The following is a 17,234-nucleotide window of genomic DNA, read 5'->3' on the forward strand; positions in this document are numbered from 1 at the left end:
TTGCATATTAGATGAAGCCTGAGACTTTGGAACTTTATAATCTGACATAAATAGTGGAGCATATATATGTAGTTGTGATTCTTGATCTTAACTTCCTCTTCCATCAAAACTTTAATATAAGATATTAGTCTGAGAAATTCAGTGGTGATGGTCGTATCTGTATTTTGCCTCTGCTTGGTGAAGGTTCTTTGTGAAGGTTACATCCACATATATACATATGATTAAACTAATTTGCATACAAACATCTAAATACTAATACCACCAAACAACGTCATTATGATAAAAGATAACAATAAAAGTTATTAGATAGTTATTAAAAGTTTTCGAAGGGATGAAAAAAAGAAATATAAAAAATGCTTTTAAAAAGTCATTTAACGTCAATTTTATACTTTAAATGAATGTAACTTCAATTTTTTATGAGGTAAAATGGCATATGTTATTTTTAATTTTTATTTTAAAAAATGATCACAGTTCAAAATTTTCCTTTAATATACACTTTAAAGATTTTAAATTAATTAACTATGCATGCTTTTGCATGATTTAAACTAGAAGGATTTTCTTTTCCCCGCAAATATATTTCTGGAAATCAACTATTATGTTTAAAGCTAATTTTATTTATAAGGGATATGTTTGAATTCGGAATTATAAATATTTTCAGAAAAATTTTATATTAAGATAAATTTTATATTATTTTCAGTAAAATAAATTAACTATAAAAAGACCTGTAAACTTTTATCACTGGTTAACTAGTTTTGTCTCTACTCCACTAGTTTTATGGATTTATTCTCAGTAGCGACCAAACTGCTTTTAGGTTCAATCCATCGAATGGGATTTCCAGATTCGAGTGTTAAATAAAACTATGGTCTTCACATTTTATTTATTTAACATTCAAAATTAACTTTCTATTACATAATATCTGCATCATTAATAAAAAAATAAGATTAAATATTTTTTATCACTAAATTATTTTTAAAAATCTAATTTTATATTTAAATTACACAGACACAAAATAATTTATTTAATCCAAAATAAATTTCAAATTAAAAGTCATTAAATCACAATTTTTTGTTACATATTGTATAAATTTTGTTTTATTACATTTTCTTTTTGAAGCAAACTGTGATTGCGCGCACATTACCTGCCCAACAAGGAAATGACAATAAATAAACAAATAAATAAAAATATATGAATAAATAAATAAATAATAAATAGTATATTACAGTTCAATTCAGTGGCGGTCGTATCTGAGTTTGGTCTTCTTCCCTGCACTTTGGGTAGGGAAGGTGATCCATAACATGTGATTTTGCTGTCTGTAAAATATGATTTCAAAATCTATCTCACTTTCTTGTATTTAAAACTAAAATATACTATTTATTTTACAAGATGTTTCTTGAAAAACTTATACTTTAAATTATGTGCGTATTATTTTATATTTAAGACAATATCATCGGAATTTAAAATGCTTGACCACTTGATTAAGAAACATAAATTACTACTTATCTCAGAGTTAATACTGATAAAAAAGTGGCTTAGATATTAACCAGAGAGATAAAAGTAGATAATATTTTTAATAATTAAAATTAACACAGACACACGTGTATATATATATATATATATATATAGATATAATATGTAAAATATTCAAATAGAAAGTTTTATTTATACAAATTATACATACAAATTTTTTATTGTTATAAATTATTTAATGTCTTGTTTTGTATTGATTAATGTTAAAAATACTAAAATAATAATAATTTAATTATTTAATTGTTATTTTTATTGTAACAACTTTTAATATAAATAACTATGATAATTAAGAATATATAATTTATTGATTTAATAAAAAAAATTGTATTTCTATATGTATATGTATATGTATTTTATTTGGGTATTAATTATTTTAGTGCAATGTTTCATCTGAATAATGTTTTCTGAACAAAAAACTCAAATTGGATACTTATTTAAAGTAGAACCATTCATTAGTATTCAAAATAATGACTATTTTGATAAATTGGACTTTATACGTTATAGTATGAAAATAAAAATATCTGGTCTCCAAGTTGCTACGTATTTGTTTCTTCCAACAATTAAAAGATTGATAGGAATTGTTTTTAATTAAAAAAGTTGTTTTAATTTGAATATATAGAGTATATAAATATTAAATATTCAAAATAAAAAACGTTTTCATAATAATTATTTATCTAACATCATTAAGTAATCTTAACATAATTGTTGATTTTTAAATTGTAATTTTTAAATATACAACTATATTAAGTATTCAAAAATTAAGGTTAAAATTAGTTTAAATATATATTTTTAATATTTAAATTTTAAAGTAAACAATCCTTTAAATATAATTATTGATCTTAACCAAATTATTTAAAAATATTTAAAAAAATGGAAACATATACATTTTTGTGAAGAATATGAGTTATAAATAAAATGGTACGAAGAATATAGTAGATTGCAATACCATGTGCCACAACAGTACTTTGTAAATAATTTTGCTGATTGCCCATCAGATGCATCTCCTTTCGGTGATTGATTTGATTCTGATTTTCTTTCTATCACATAAATATCAAAAATAAAATTCCCACGCTTCATATCATATCTTTCATTTAGTGTTTTTTTATTTTTTATTTTTTGTCTTCTGGTGGAGTTATGTTTCCATGGGATACTGTACTGTAGTTATATTTGTTCTTTTTTAAAATTAAAAATGATATATATAAAAAAAAAACTTTGATATCATATCAGAGAAGTTTTTATAAATTATATATTAAGCTGTTATCGTACCTGCATATCACCGAATCGTGGCGGCGTATCAAACAAGAGGAATAATTTATTGGAAGAGCATAGGAAATACATTTTAATTATTAAACTGTACATACATAATTAACACCGAAATATAAAATTATGAATTTTAAAAGATAGTGTTCACAATATCAAACATTCTCGCCAACATTAGTTTAACTTTTGTTTGGTTGTGAAAACAAAATGTGAGGAAATGAGACAGAAGATGAGTAACATGAGAGAAATAGTGGAAAAGTAAAACTATTTGTTTAAATAAAAGAAGACAGAAAAGAAAATAAATAAGTGAAAAATATAAAAATGTATCTGTTTATTTAAAAAAAAAAAGTTATCATTCTTTAATAATTATACGTTTGTCACTTAATTTCTTTTCGATTTTTTTCATTTCAATTAAAAATGTCACTTTTTTTAATTAGATTTAAATCCTTTAGTTATCTTTATTTATGTGGGTTTTTTCCATTTTTGACCCCTTCTTATTAGAATCTCCAATTGAGTTTTTAAAAGTGCTAATTTGAATCAATGGAGTTCCTGCCGTTAAATTTATTTAACGGGGTTAAGTTTGTGCACGTGTTAGAATATTGACGTGGTCAGTTTTTGCCACATCACTCATACTACATTAGAGTCATCTTTTCCAACAGCATAAACATAATTTCCCTAGCGTTGCGCCGTAAAGCCGCTGTGAAGCCTTCAGTCTCGCTGTCACCACCTTGCTACGCCGCAACCGTGAAGCCATCGTGAGAACGCCAGTAGCGCCTTCGCTGCACCGCCACCTTCTTCACGCATCCACCATCTCATTGCGCCTTGATGTTGAAGGAGTTTAGTGGTCTATAGTGGTAACCCACGGCGCCACATTCGTCACTGTAAGGCCACCGGGACCACCATTGCCAACTGAGGAGGACACAAAAATGCCAGTCGAGGTGGCGCTGAAGGCGCCAATCACAATCTCGTCGAGCTGGTACGACACCACCACTCCTCCGACGCTAAGCGACACCACGTCGACGCTGTCGGCCACGACAGCATCGAACGCGGCGAGAATGTCGGAGTCGTAGCACCCGCCGAGCCAACAGACTTTATACACCACCAATCGCGCTTTTGGCGCCATGCCGACAGCGACTCCTTTTGCGTAACCCAACGTTGACGTCGGCGACACGTACCTTCCAACGGCTATGGACGCCGTATGAGTGTCGTGGCCGTCAGAGTCTCTTGTCGAGCGGAACTCCACGGTCTCGTTCAACTTCCCCGTTGGTGGCTTCGTACCCTTCGGAGAAGTACCTGGCTCCGATGATTTTCCGGTTGCATGAGGTAGCCAGGAAGCTCTTCCCAGCGACGCACTCACCCTTACACTTGGCAGGAACGGGCCCCAGGTCACGATCGCTGAAACTCTAGAGCTCTGGCCAGATTCCAGTATCGAATACGCCTATAACGAGATCCGAGCCGAAATCAGTCTCGTGCAGCAACCCGACGCATCTCAATGAATATTCTTATGGTGGTTCTCATCATCAACAATCCAACAACAAAATCAATATCCATTCTTATAATTTCTCAGTCACTGCAATACTGAAACTGACATCTTTACCTTCTACCTTAATGTCCTTCAACTCCAAGATATCATTTTTCGTTCACCTTTGGTTCCAATTTTTCAATCGATTCACCTTAAAGAGGGTATCTTTTTTTAAAATTAGCATTAGTTAGAGAAAATTAAAACAAAGAAGGATAATAGGTATGGTAGAAGATTTGGAACCAATGTGAGTGGATTAAAATACAGATCAGAAGAAAAAAGTTAACTACTTTTGTTGAGAATGTCTTGAAGAAGAACAGTTTTGTGGGCTTTGATTTGAATGTGAAATGGGGTTGCTGGGTTTCTTTAGGATAGAGAATTTATGGGCGGATCAGTTTGATCTGAATGTTAAATGGTTCTTCCAATGCTTCTGACAATGCTTTTGGTGGCTCTTTTGATGTGGTGAACTCCATGGCCTCTGAGAATCCTCTTCAATCTAAAATGGGTGCCAGGAATTGCTCCACTCTCTTTAGGCAAAAGAGCTCCCCTGCTGGACTTTTCTCCATTGAAAATGGTTTGTGTTGTTGGGGAAGATAACTTTTATTCATTTACCCACATAAATATTAAATTATTACATTTTACCAAATTTCAGGTCTCACCATGCCACGTTCCAACTCTCACCATGCCACGTCTTAAAAAATAAACACATCAACCTTCCACTTGTGCACAAACTTAACCCTGTTAAGTAAATTTAACGGCAGGGGCTCAATTGATTCAAATTAACACTTTTAAGGACTCAATTGGGGACTCTAATAAGAAGGGGATCAAAATGTGAAAACCCCACATAAATAGGGACAACTAAAGGATTTAAACCTTCATCTTATCTTCTGCATCGTCAAACGAAGTACTAGAAAACTAAGACTTTGTTTACTTGAATGGATTTTGGAAAGAATGATTGAATGAATTTATGGAAGTAAAGTTTGTGAGAATTAGAGTAGGATTTGATTGATGTGACAGATTAAAAAAATTTACTTCCAAATTCACTTGTTGGAAGAAAAGAAAGGATGAAAATTGTATATAATTCTATCATATAAGGAGAAAGTACAATTGAAATATATAATTGTTTAAAACAATATAAAAAGGGAATATAAATATAAAAACAGAATATAAATATATGAACATAAATGCACAAATATGAACGAAAAATAAATTAAATTCGATATCCCCCCTCAAGTTGCAGCATATATATCCTCAATGCTCAGCTTGGACAACAAAGATTGAAATTGTGTTGGATGCAAAGCTTTAGTATGAATGTCTGCAAGTTGGGCTGAAGTAGAAATGGGCAGGAGCTTAATTACATCAGCTTAAACTTTATCCCTTATGAGATGAAAATCAATTTCAATATGTTTTGTCCTCTCATGCATGACTGGATTTTGTGCAATTTGTATAGCAGATTGACTGTTATAAAACAGAGGAACTGGTTGTGGTAGAGGTTGTTTCAAATCATGTAGCAAATACAGAAGCCATTGAATTTCACATGTTGTGGAAGCTAAGGCTCTATATTCTGCTTCGGTTGATGATTTAGATATAATATCCTTCTTCTTGGATTTCCAACTGATTAAGGATGCACCATAGAACACATTAAAACCAGTCAAAGATCTTCTAGTGTCAGGGCAAACAGCTCAGTCAGAATCACTAAAAGCCTTGAGAGCATGTTCTGTGTTAGAGGGAAAGAATAATCGTTGTCCTAGATTGTTCTTGATATATCTCAGGATCCTTATTGCTACTGCATAGTGATCTTCTAAAGGATTGAAAAGAAATTGACTGAGAGTACTAACAACAAAACATAAATTTGGTCTTGTGTTGGTTAGATATAATAACCTGCCAAGAAGTCTTCTATAAGCATGCACATCTGAATAGGGTTTCCCTTCTGTCTTGGAAAATTTTGTGCCTGGTTGTATGGGAGTAGAAATAGGTTGACACCCCAACAATTATGCATCTTCTAGTAACTCTAGAGCATACTTCCTTTGTGACAAATTAATGCCTACATCTAGTCTTCTCACAACAACCTGAGTTAAGAGGCTTCCACTAAATCAAATTTGAGTTGAGAATACAATGAAACTCTCAATTGTTATTCTCACCACTCTAAAATCACATTACAACACAAATAAGAGAGGAAAACTCTCACTCTCACCCAATACAAGAGATGAAAACCTTCAATCTCCAACCTAGCCTACTTGCACAGGTGCTACACAATGTAGAAACAATGATACACTGATTAGAACACACTCTTCAAGTGTAGATGCATCAGCAACAATGAAGTCCACTTGGTCTTGAATGAATCTTTGAATGTATGATCACCAATGAAGCATGAAATCCTCCAAGAATTATTCTTGAGAGACCCTTTACACAAAACTCAAAAAGTATGTCAGTATTTGAAAAATAAAGCGTTAATGAAATATGTCTCGGGTCAGGTTTATATACAAAATTCAAATGTTGACGTTGTTTAATCGATTATATTATCAGCATAATCTATTATTCTTTTGCCTCTGTTTTAACATATTATAACACATGTATAATCGATTATTTCAACACTTATGCCTATAATTGCTTCTTCTAGTAGACTTAACAGATTAGGCTATCTGTATAATGGATTAAACCTTGCTTACAATTTTAATCAATATAAAACTTATGTAATTTATTATCTTGCCACTTAGCCTAGTTAGTCATCATTTGCCTTTCTTAACATATTATGTTACTTATATAACATATTATGCCTATCTCTCTATTTTAATCAGTTATGTAACTTATGTAATCGATTATAGTAGAGTGATTTGCTCAAGTTAAGCTTTCTAAGTGTTTTGGCTTATTCTAATGAATTATACCACTTATGTAATCAATTATAATTACCAGAAACTAGCTTTCCAATTTGTTTTAGGCTTATTTCACCAATCATGAATGGATTAAACCATCTAGCACTAACATGTTAATGATTTAAAACATTTGTTGTGCAAGAATGATTAAAATCATTTCTAGTCATTTAAATCCATTCACCATCAAAAACCAAAATGTATAGAAGCTAGGCTCCCCCTATCAGCACCCAATCATATATCCCTTTGTGTATTTCTCAAATAACGTAGTTGGCTTGCTCCAAGGTCACACACTTCAACAAAGGCTGATTATACCCTTTTCCATACAACTCATCCCCCAACAATGTGTAACAGGTGACTTTTCTCATGCAATCCTTATCCTCCACTTCCGAGAAGTCTTCGGCCTTTTGATAGAATAAAACTTCATCCATGTTGCATCCCTCAAGTTGACAGTCATACAGTCATCCTTTGTCTCAATGGGTAGAGATGATAGCACTTGTTGTAATAGAGACTTATACTTGCCTTTCTTCTTATTACAGACTAGCTTGGAGAGCACATCAGCTCTCGTGTTGTCCCCTCGAGGTATGTGCTCGAGCTTTACTTTGACGAAGGTGTTGAGTATGATTGTCACCTGATGATAGTACTTTAGGAAGAGTGGAACCTTCACGTAGTAGTCGTCTGTCAGGTGTCAGGCCATCGGGCATGAGTTTATCTAGCATACGACACAACTCGTCCCTACTTCCTTCGCCAAGTTCATCCTAACTATGATGTATCGTACTCGGCCTGGTTGTTTGATGTCTTGAAAGCGAAGGGAAAAGACTTCTCGATTAGGACGTCGTTTGGCCCCTCCAGAACTATATCGGCTCCCGCTTCTTTTAGGTTAGAGCACCGGTCAACATACAAATTCCACCACTCATCTTTGAGGACTTAGTCTCCTTGCAAATCACCTACAAAGTCTGCTAAACACTACACTTTTATCGGTCCTCTTGACTCATACCAAATGGAAAACTCAGATAGTTTCACTGTCCACGATGACATTTGCGCAGCCAGGTCTAAATTTTGTAGAGTGTTTTGGACGGGATAATCAGTATTCAACACAACTTGGTGACTTTGAAATTAAGGGCGCAACCACCTTGCCGCGAAAATGAGGGATAAAGCAAGCACCTCTACCATTTAATACTAGTACAAATAATCGATTAGACAATGTATATAATCCTTTAGATTTCTCCAAATATCAATATATGATTAACAGGGGAAAACAAATGTGTAGTAATCGATTACATAAGCTGTATAATAGATTAAAACATGTTATGTCAACATGTGTTTGATATGTGCATTGATATGTTTGGAATGGAAATTGATTTGAAAATTTGCTTAAGTGTTGAACTTAACCAATTACATAAGTTTCCTAATATGTTAAATTGTTTATCTTGTGAAAATAAATTTCATTTAAAGCCTTAGTTGTCTATAAAGATCATATGAATTTTTTGTTAGCTTGTATGAATAACATAATCGATTACATGGGCTGTATAATCTGTCAAATCTGAAACAGATCTAAAACTATTAAAGCAGAAGGAAAAACTTAACAGATTACAAATCGTTAAACATTATAACTTTTAGAAGTGATTTAAAATAGGCTTAATACCCTATTTTGTCCCCAGTTTCGCTCGACAATGTCAAATTAGTCCATCCTTTAAAACGTGCGTCAATTACGTCTCAACTTAATAAAATTTATATCAATGAAATCCCTTCCGTTAAATCCGTACAAACGGCGTTAATAGAAGAGAGAGAGAAATAATTAACGCCGTTTGTACGGATTTAACGGAAGGGATTTCATTGATATAAATTTTATTAAGTAGGGACGTAATTGACGCACGTTTTAAAGGATGGACTAATTTGACATTGTCGAGCGAAACTGGGGACAAAATAGGGTATTAAGCCTTTAAAATACTACTTTGTTTTGGGAAAAGTAATTTGTTAACATATAAATGCAATTATATTTTATAATTTTTAAATATTTTTAGATGAATAAATAATATCTACTTTAAAATTTTTAGAAAGATTATAAATATCTCAAAAATTGTAGTACAGAATAATACGTGTTCCTTAAACTGATTATGTAACTTTTATTCGGCATAAACAATTAACCATTGTTTCATAGTATTAAATATTGAAACATAATTGGACATGAAAAATAAACAATAAAGTTTACATAAACCAAAATAAAAATTCCATAACTCTACTGGCACTATAAATATATTTAAATATAAATAATGACATTAAGAATAAGGGCATGGTGCAAAATAGTCTTCTAGAACTCTCGAGATCATTGTGATTATTTGATGCATACTTCGGTTATCGGCCCTCTTCTAGTATTTTAATTTTTTAAGATAAAAATTAAATAGTCCATAAAAAAGGAATATTAATTTATAAAAACTAATTTTGACTTATTACTATTTTTCCACAAATACCTGAAAACTTTATCTAAATTAAACCATGACTATGACTTCCCTTGAAAACAAAAATAATGTCTCATTCTTTCTAGAACTTGTGTGATTTGAAGTTCAATTTCCCCTTCACGTATACTTATATGTACTAGCTTAGCAACTTTCCTTTTCTTTCCTTTTCCTAAGTAAGGAAATGAATGAAGCAAAAAAAACAAAATATTGTTTTCAATGATAGTGATACAATTCAATCACTTACTATTCGAATTCCTTAGCAATTAGCATTGCAAATTGGCTTCTACATAAGGAAAGAAATGAATATTTTATCTTCAATGATTGTGATATGTGTAAGTCTCCGTTGTTTATGATATAACTATAATTTCATATATTCAAATTTCAAAATTATTGCGGATCAATAATATTTATTGTGATGAAACACTTCATTTATTATTTAACATTTATTTTATAGGGTTAAATATGTTTTTCGTCCCTAAAGTATCACATGATTTTGGGTTTAGTCCATATCGAAACTTTGATGATTTTTAGTCCTCATAGTTTTAAAACTCTTAATATTAGTCCTTAAAATTGGACGACGTTAACTTTTAGTAGATGTGGCAAACAGCGAGACCACGTCTTATGCCAGTTTGCCTCTTCACTCTTTGCCACATTGCTTATGCTGTTCGTCTTCTCCGGCAGAGCAGAGCCTCCATTGGACCAGCCGCTCAGTCCAAGGCATCGCCGGCGACACCAATCGCCACCCGGGACCATTGTCGGCCGCGACATCGATTTCTCCCTCCTTGCCGTTTCTCCGCGCGCGAGAAGGTCTCTCGTTCCTCCGTCAATCGCTGCTTGAGAGAGCCCAGCCTCCGCGAGCCACAAACTTTAATCTTTAATTTGTACTTCCTTTTCTCTGTTTTCTTCCCTCTCTGTCACACATATATCACGACCTAAAATTCACACATAAGGCAGCTAATAAACCCTTTATCACATCCCCAAACCCCAACTCACTCCTTCATTAAAGAGCAAAAATCCAAACTCACTTAAACACCACACCCCATCAACACAGCGTAGGAACAAAATTGGAAAATTTTCATCACAAAACAAAACCCCAATTAAATATTCACCCCAAAATTCAAAAGGGTAAACCAGAAAAAGACAGGGACAAAGAGAGACATACAGGGGTGTAACGAAACTTCCTCCTAGGAGGCTCATCAGTGGCGGTAGCGTCATCGTCGGTGATTGGGGTCCACTGGCGCAGGAGGAGAAGAGAGGAAGCGTTGGAATTGGCAAGAGCGTGAGCGTTGTTGTTGGTGTTGGTGTTACTAGGTGAGGAAGAGGTAGTGACGTGGACTCACTTCTTCTTCCACTTCCTAACGGGGCCGGTGAAGACAGTGGTGGAACCGTAACGAAAGGAGACGCGACTCTCTCAAGCGGCGATTGGTGGAGGAACGAGAGAGCTTCTCTCTCGCGCGCGGAGAAAAGGCAAGGAGGGAGAAATCGACGTCGTTACCGGCAATGGTCCTGGTGGCGATTAGTGTCGCCGGCGACGCCTTGGACTGAGCGAAAGGTCTGGCACGACGGTTGGTCCGATGGAGGCTCTGCTCTGCCAAAGAAGACGAACAACACAAGCAACGTGGCAGAGAGTGAAGAGGCAAGCTGGCATAAGATGTGACCTTGCCGTTTGCCACATCTACTGAAAGTTAACGTCGTCCAATTTTAAGGACTAATATTAAGAGTTTTAAAACTATGAGGACTAAAAACCATCAAAGTTTCGAGTAGAGACTAAACCCAAAATTGTGTGATACTAAAGGGACGAAAAACATATTTAACCCTATTTTATATTAACAATATTTGACACAAAATAATTTAAAATAAATCAATTAAAAAGGTAAAAAAAAGTAATTTTTTTTAATAATAAGTAATATAATTGTTCGTGTAATTTATATTATATCTTATTATTTAGTCTGGATCAAAACTGCATGAAATTCACTAGTGCAGATTTGACCTTTAACGTCACCCAATAGACGTTGGTCCACCAAACAACCAACGTAAATTATTGACTGGTGGCATTTTAGTAAATAAGTGGGCATATAAACGCCCGTTAGAAGGGAGGCCAACGTCTATAATTATAAACGTCGGGGTCCCTCCTAACGAACGCCTAAATGGCTAACAGGGTAGGTGAGGAGTTATTTTTTTCAAACATTTAGGCGTCCGTTAGGAGGGGTCCCCGATGTCTATAATAGTATAGACGTCGGGACCCCTCCTAACGGACGCCTAAATGACTGACAGGGTATGTGAAACGTTCAGTTGGACGTCGGGGCACCTCTAAACCGACGCTTATAAGCCTCGCGAATATGAATATTTAAATTAGAAAGACGTCATATTAGTTAGGGCCCCGACGTCTATAGTATTATAGACGTCGGGCCCCCCCAACACCCGACTTCTACAGCCATTTATACTTAAAATGCAAACCCGCAAGGAGTTACGCTCATTGTTCATCATCTTCCCCGCGTTTTCTCTCTTAGACATTGCATTTCCAAGTGCGTTTCCTCTCTTTTGGACCGTTTAAATTTACTTTTACTCCGATTAAATTGCTCTTTGATGAAATATCTTCCATTTGAACCGATTAAAATTTGTTTTGGTTACGTTTTGGTGCAGTTTGTGGCTTGTTCTTGGGCGGCGCTTTTGACTCTTTTTGGCCTACGTTTTTGGGCCTGCATTACTCCATTTCCCTGCATTGCTTTTTTAATCTGCTAAAAAGGTTAGCTTCTTTGTTGATAACTTTTTTGTATGCATGTTATTGGCTTTTGTGTATACATGTTATTGGCTTTTGCGTATGCATGTTTTTGACTTTTAGGTTTGCATGTGTTATTGGCTTTTGAATATGCATGTGATAGTTATGTTATTATAATTGGCATGTTAGATTATAAGTATCAAGTCATTGAGTGAAATTTAGTTCTCGTTTGAAATTTAACACAAACGATTAATCTTTAATCACATTGACTAATGCATTGGAGGTGATTGGGGGAGACAGGATGTTGAATATTTCCATCATTCAATTGTGGTGCATGTAAGATAGTTAATTTTGTCTTCCATATTAGTTTTATTTAGATTCCTAGTTTCTAACAACTTAACTTTGTTGTTTTAGGTACATGGACACAATGTTGTAGACCAAGGTCGATCTTCCATGTACGAATTTGTTGAACCTCAGACCATTCAACCTTCTGGTAACACACTTGAAAGCAAACAACATTATTTGCAAACATGGATGGATGAGTCAAAAAGAGATATATACCTTGTGTCATACATTGATGTAGGTGTTGTTATATGTAAAAGTTCATTATTAAAGTTTCCTTAATTAGTTAAATAACTATTTATCCTTTGTGATAGGTCACACTGACAGCTGATGGTCATCATTTCCAAACAATGTAAAATTATATGGTTTTGTTCGTTGCACAGGAAGATGAAAACTGACTTGAGAACCATGCTTCAAGAGTAAGTGCTTCTCCAAAAATGACTTTGAATTTGATGTTCACCTTAAACTTTTATGATAAATATAGTTATATTAATTTTACTTTGTGTTTTCAATCTAAATAGAGTTATTGGTAAATCTCGAGGTCAACTAGTTCAAATTTTGTATCCAAAGGTTGTAAGTCATTTATACTTCTAATTCATTTTCTTATGTTATTGAATGATCTAAATTCTTGACTATTTAGTTTGTCATTTTAGTGTAACCAGCAGCTAGATTCATGGGAATGTGGTTTCTATGTCATTTGTTGGATTAAGACCATCATTCGAGCTGTCACTACAGATGACTGGAATGAGATAATGATGCATACCTTGAATACATTACAAATCAAATTCATCTTTAAACATATATGAAACCATAATGAATCTTTCTTCATTTTGCAGCACTTCAAGAGTACATCTCTTATACCACAGGACACAATTAGGCAAATAAGACAGGAGTGGACAACTTATCTTCTGTAAAGATGGAGCTAGGAACACTTATATTTGTTGTTGAACATTACTTAGGTTTAATTTAAGTTTATATTTTGATAGTTTTGGTATTGGATTGTTATTTACATTAAGTAGAACTTTCTTTATATGAAACGCATATATATATATATATATATATATATATATATATATATATATATATATATATATATATATTATACTATATATATATATATATATATTATACTATATTGTTCTGGGACATTTTTTTGTTTTTCAGGTGTGGTTTTATTGCAAAAATAAATTAATTTTTTAAAAATAAACACCGAGTAGACGTCTATCAATGCACTAACCGACGTCCAATGAGTTACAGTAAACAAAACGTTTCAGGGCCTATAGACGTCGGTTAGTGCACTGACTGACGTCTATATAGACGTCGAGTATACCCCTTTGACGTCTTTATAGACGTCGGGCGTACCCCTCTGACGTCTATACAGACGTCGGGTATACCTCCTCCGACGTCTATATAGACGTCGGGGCAGCATACCCGACGTCTGAGTAACGTCACCCACAAAGACGTCAAATACATATCGAACGTTAAAAGGCCAAAATAATAGACATCTAAAACTTTTTCTGTACTAGTGATTTAAAACATTATGCCTATTATCTTTACTTGTAATATTAAACAAAAGTTAAAGAATTAATATTCTTATAGATAAAATAATGGTATTGATTTCTTAATTTTTTTCTTGAGTTTTTAAATTTTACATTTAATTTATTTTCCCTCATACTTTAACGGTACAAAGTTGAAAAACTCTAGAAAATATAATTAATATATTCATTCATAATTCAATATAATATTTATGTTGATATTTCAAATTCTTAACTCATTATTGTAGTTGTAATGTAAATTGTCATTATTTTAACAAGTTATAAAGGATAGTAAAAAACCAAACATATTTAGAGCTTTCTTTTGTCTTTTTACAGTCACCTACAACTTTACTTGTTATAATCATAACAATTTACATTATAATTACAATATTGAATTAATAATTTAAAACATCAACATAAATATTGTATTATATAATATATACCTAAACCAAGAATACATCATAAATAAGAACAATACAACATATTATATATGGTTTGATTTTATGGAAGATTATAAAAAAATTATTCATTATATTTTAATGATTTAAAGTAATTTGTTATGTATTTGTGATGTTCTTTCAAAATACTCGAATTAAGTACGTTTCATTATATACTAACGTATTACTATCATAAACACTAAAAAGTAATGTGAAATTAGTATGATATACCCACTTTGTAATAGTTTAGTACACAAACTTTTTTTTCAACTTCTAATGTCTTAATCTAAATAATCTAAATCATAGGTGAAATTGAGATATTTTTTTTTTCGTAAGTTCATATATTTAATAGGTTTAATAGCCAATTTAGTCCTCACTTTGGTTGAAAAATCTCAATTTAGTCCCTCGTTATAAAAGTGTTTTGAATTAGTCCTAACTTTTAAAATAGTGGGTCAGATTAGTCCTTTCTGTTAAATATAAGTTAACAAAATTAATGGATGATGATGTGACACAACTTAAAGCTAACGAGGGACCAATCTAACACATCAGCTTTAAGCTGTGTCACATCATCATCCATTAATTTCGTTAACTTATATTTAACGAAAGGGACCAATCTGACCCACTATTTTAAAAGTTAGGACTAATGTAAAACACTTTTATAACGAGGGACTAAATTGAGATTTTTCAACCAAAGTGGGGACTAAATTGGCTATTAAACCTATTTAATATTGTCACCCTAAAGTCACATCATCATCTTAGATATCCTACCACACACTCATAAAAATGAAACAATAATATAATAGGTTGATAATGTTAATTTTCATCATTATCGTTAGTCATTTTACTTTAATAAAATCAACTGTTTTTTTAGATTTTAACTCAATCCTCATTCTTAGTATTGTTTTGTAAATAGTTAAAAATTGGTTACTTTTATCAATTATATTACTAATTATATTAATTTTTGTCTAATAGTTGAATAGGATTGGAATTCAAGTGTAGTAGACAAAAAGTTAAAATTAGGTTAAAATTGGAAATTTTAAAGAATTTATGACAAAAGGTTAAAATTGGAATTTCTAAAGAATTTATGCCAACTAGGCACCACATGAATCAAGCTCAACACATGGAAAACAAGGGTGTTGCTCCCTCTACCACCACAGCATGCTTTCTACACCTCCTCAATTTTTTTTTTACTTTTACCATATTTTAATTTATTTGAAACCCTACTTCTCCTATTTTACTCTCCACCGTTGCACTCCAATCTCACGGATCTCTCTTCTCCATTTCCGTTTCACTTCCCCTGCACCCCCAATCTCACGGATCTCTATTCTCCGTTTCACTTCCCCTCCTCCATTATTCTTGCTTTTCTTTTATTTTCCTTCATTTGTTTCTTCCTCATTTTCCTTTTGGATGAATAAGAAATAGAACAAATAGGAGCCAAAAAATGCGCGAATAGGAAATAGGATGCGTACGTCAAGCATGGCGCATGGTCTGATATATATTTTCGGTGAATACATGCTAACAGAGATCTCCACCACCTTCCTCATCATTGATGCGCTTCACGCATCGCCTTTCTCAAAAACCTTCTCAAGCGCTTCCTTGAGTTCATGAAGCGCCGCTTGCTGCTCCGTTTTCTCGCCGTCAACCACTCTAACGAGCATTAGCATGCGCAGACTTGCCATGCTCTCTTAAAAGGAAGCCATTTCCTTGGAAACCTCCCTCTCAGCTCGCTTGGTCTCGTACCAGTAGCACAAAAATATTAACCTTAAACAGATGTGAGTATCCATCAACGGATGTCAACATCTGTTTAAGGTTAATATTTTTTTTGGGTTTATTACGTACCTGGATGAAGAAGCTTTGCACTGTACCTTCACGACTTTTCACCACCACCAACCTCTAACACCACCACCACACCGCTAGATGAGTTCCTTGCACCACTACCACGAAACACACTCACATCACCACCACACTCACAACACAAACCACAACGCTCTCACAGTACAACAGAACAAGCAAAGATAAAGAGGAAGAAGACCTTGTGTGGTTGTCGCCGCATGCATTCATATGGGGAGACCATTATTAGGTTATTGATGGAGTGGGTAAAAGTTTAATTTTACTAAAGGATAAAATAGGAATGGGGAGGTGCTGGGAGCAGTACTTGGTGGTGTAGGGAACAACGCCGAAAGACAGAGAGGAAAATTTGTCACTAAGGTTGAGCACCACTTCCTAGTGGTGAATTGTGTTGATTGTCACTTCACTTGCTCTGAGTTCCATTTGGACAAAGAAGTGCTTTGAGTTCATGTGTTAGGATGGAGTGTTTGGTGTTAGACACCACTTTTGCTAATATGATACCTTTGGCTTATTTCTCCTAGTTTCTTTGTGAGAAAGGAAATTATTTGGGGTTTGTAAACGGAGAAACGTATTTTGAAAACATTTAGGGCTATTAAGGTTGCCTTGAAATTCTTCATTCTCCTCTTTGGTTATCCCGCTTCTTTTGAGCTTTTCATGATAATGAATAATTAAACCCATTTTGTTGGGGTTAGGTGTAACAATCAAACCATAATGTAAT

The sequence above is a fragment of the Vigna umbellata genome, chromosome 9 (assembly GCF_029865625.1).
Source record: "Vigna umbellata cultivar VRB3 chromosome 9, Vumbellata_1.0, whole genome shotgun sequence".
Classification (NCBI taxonomy): Eukaryota; Viridiplantae; Streptophyta; class Magnoliopsida; order Fabales; family Fabaceae; genus Vigna; species Vigna umbellata.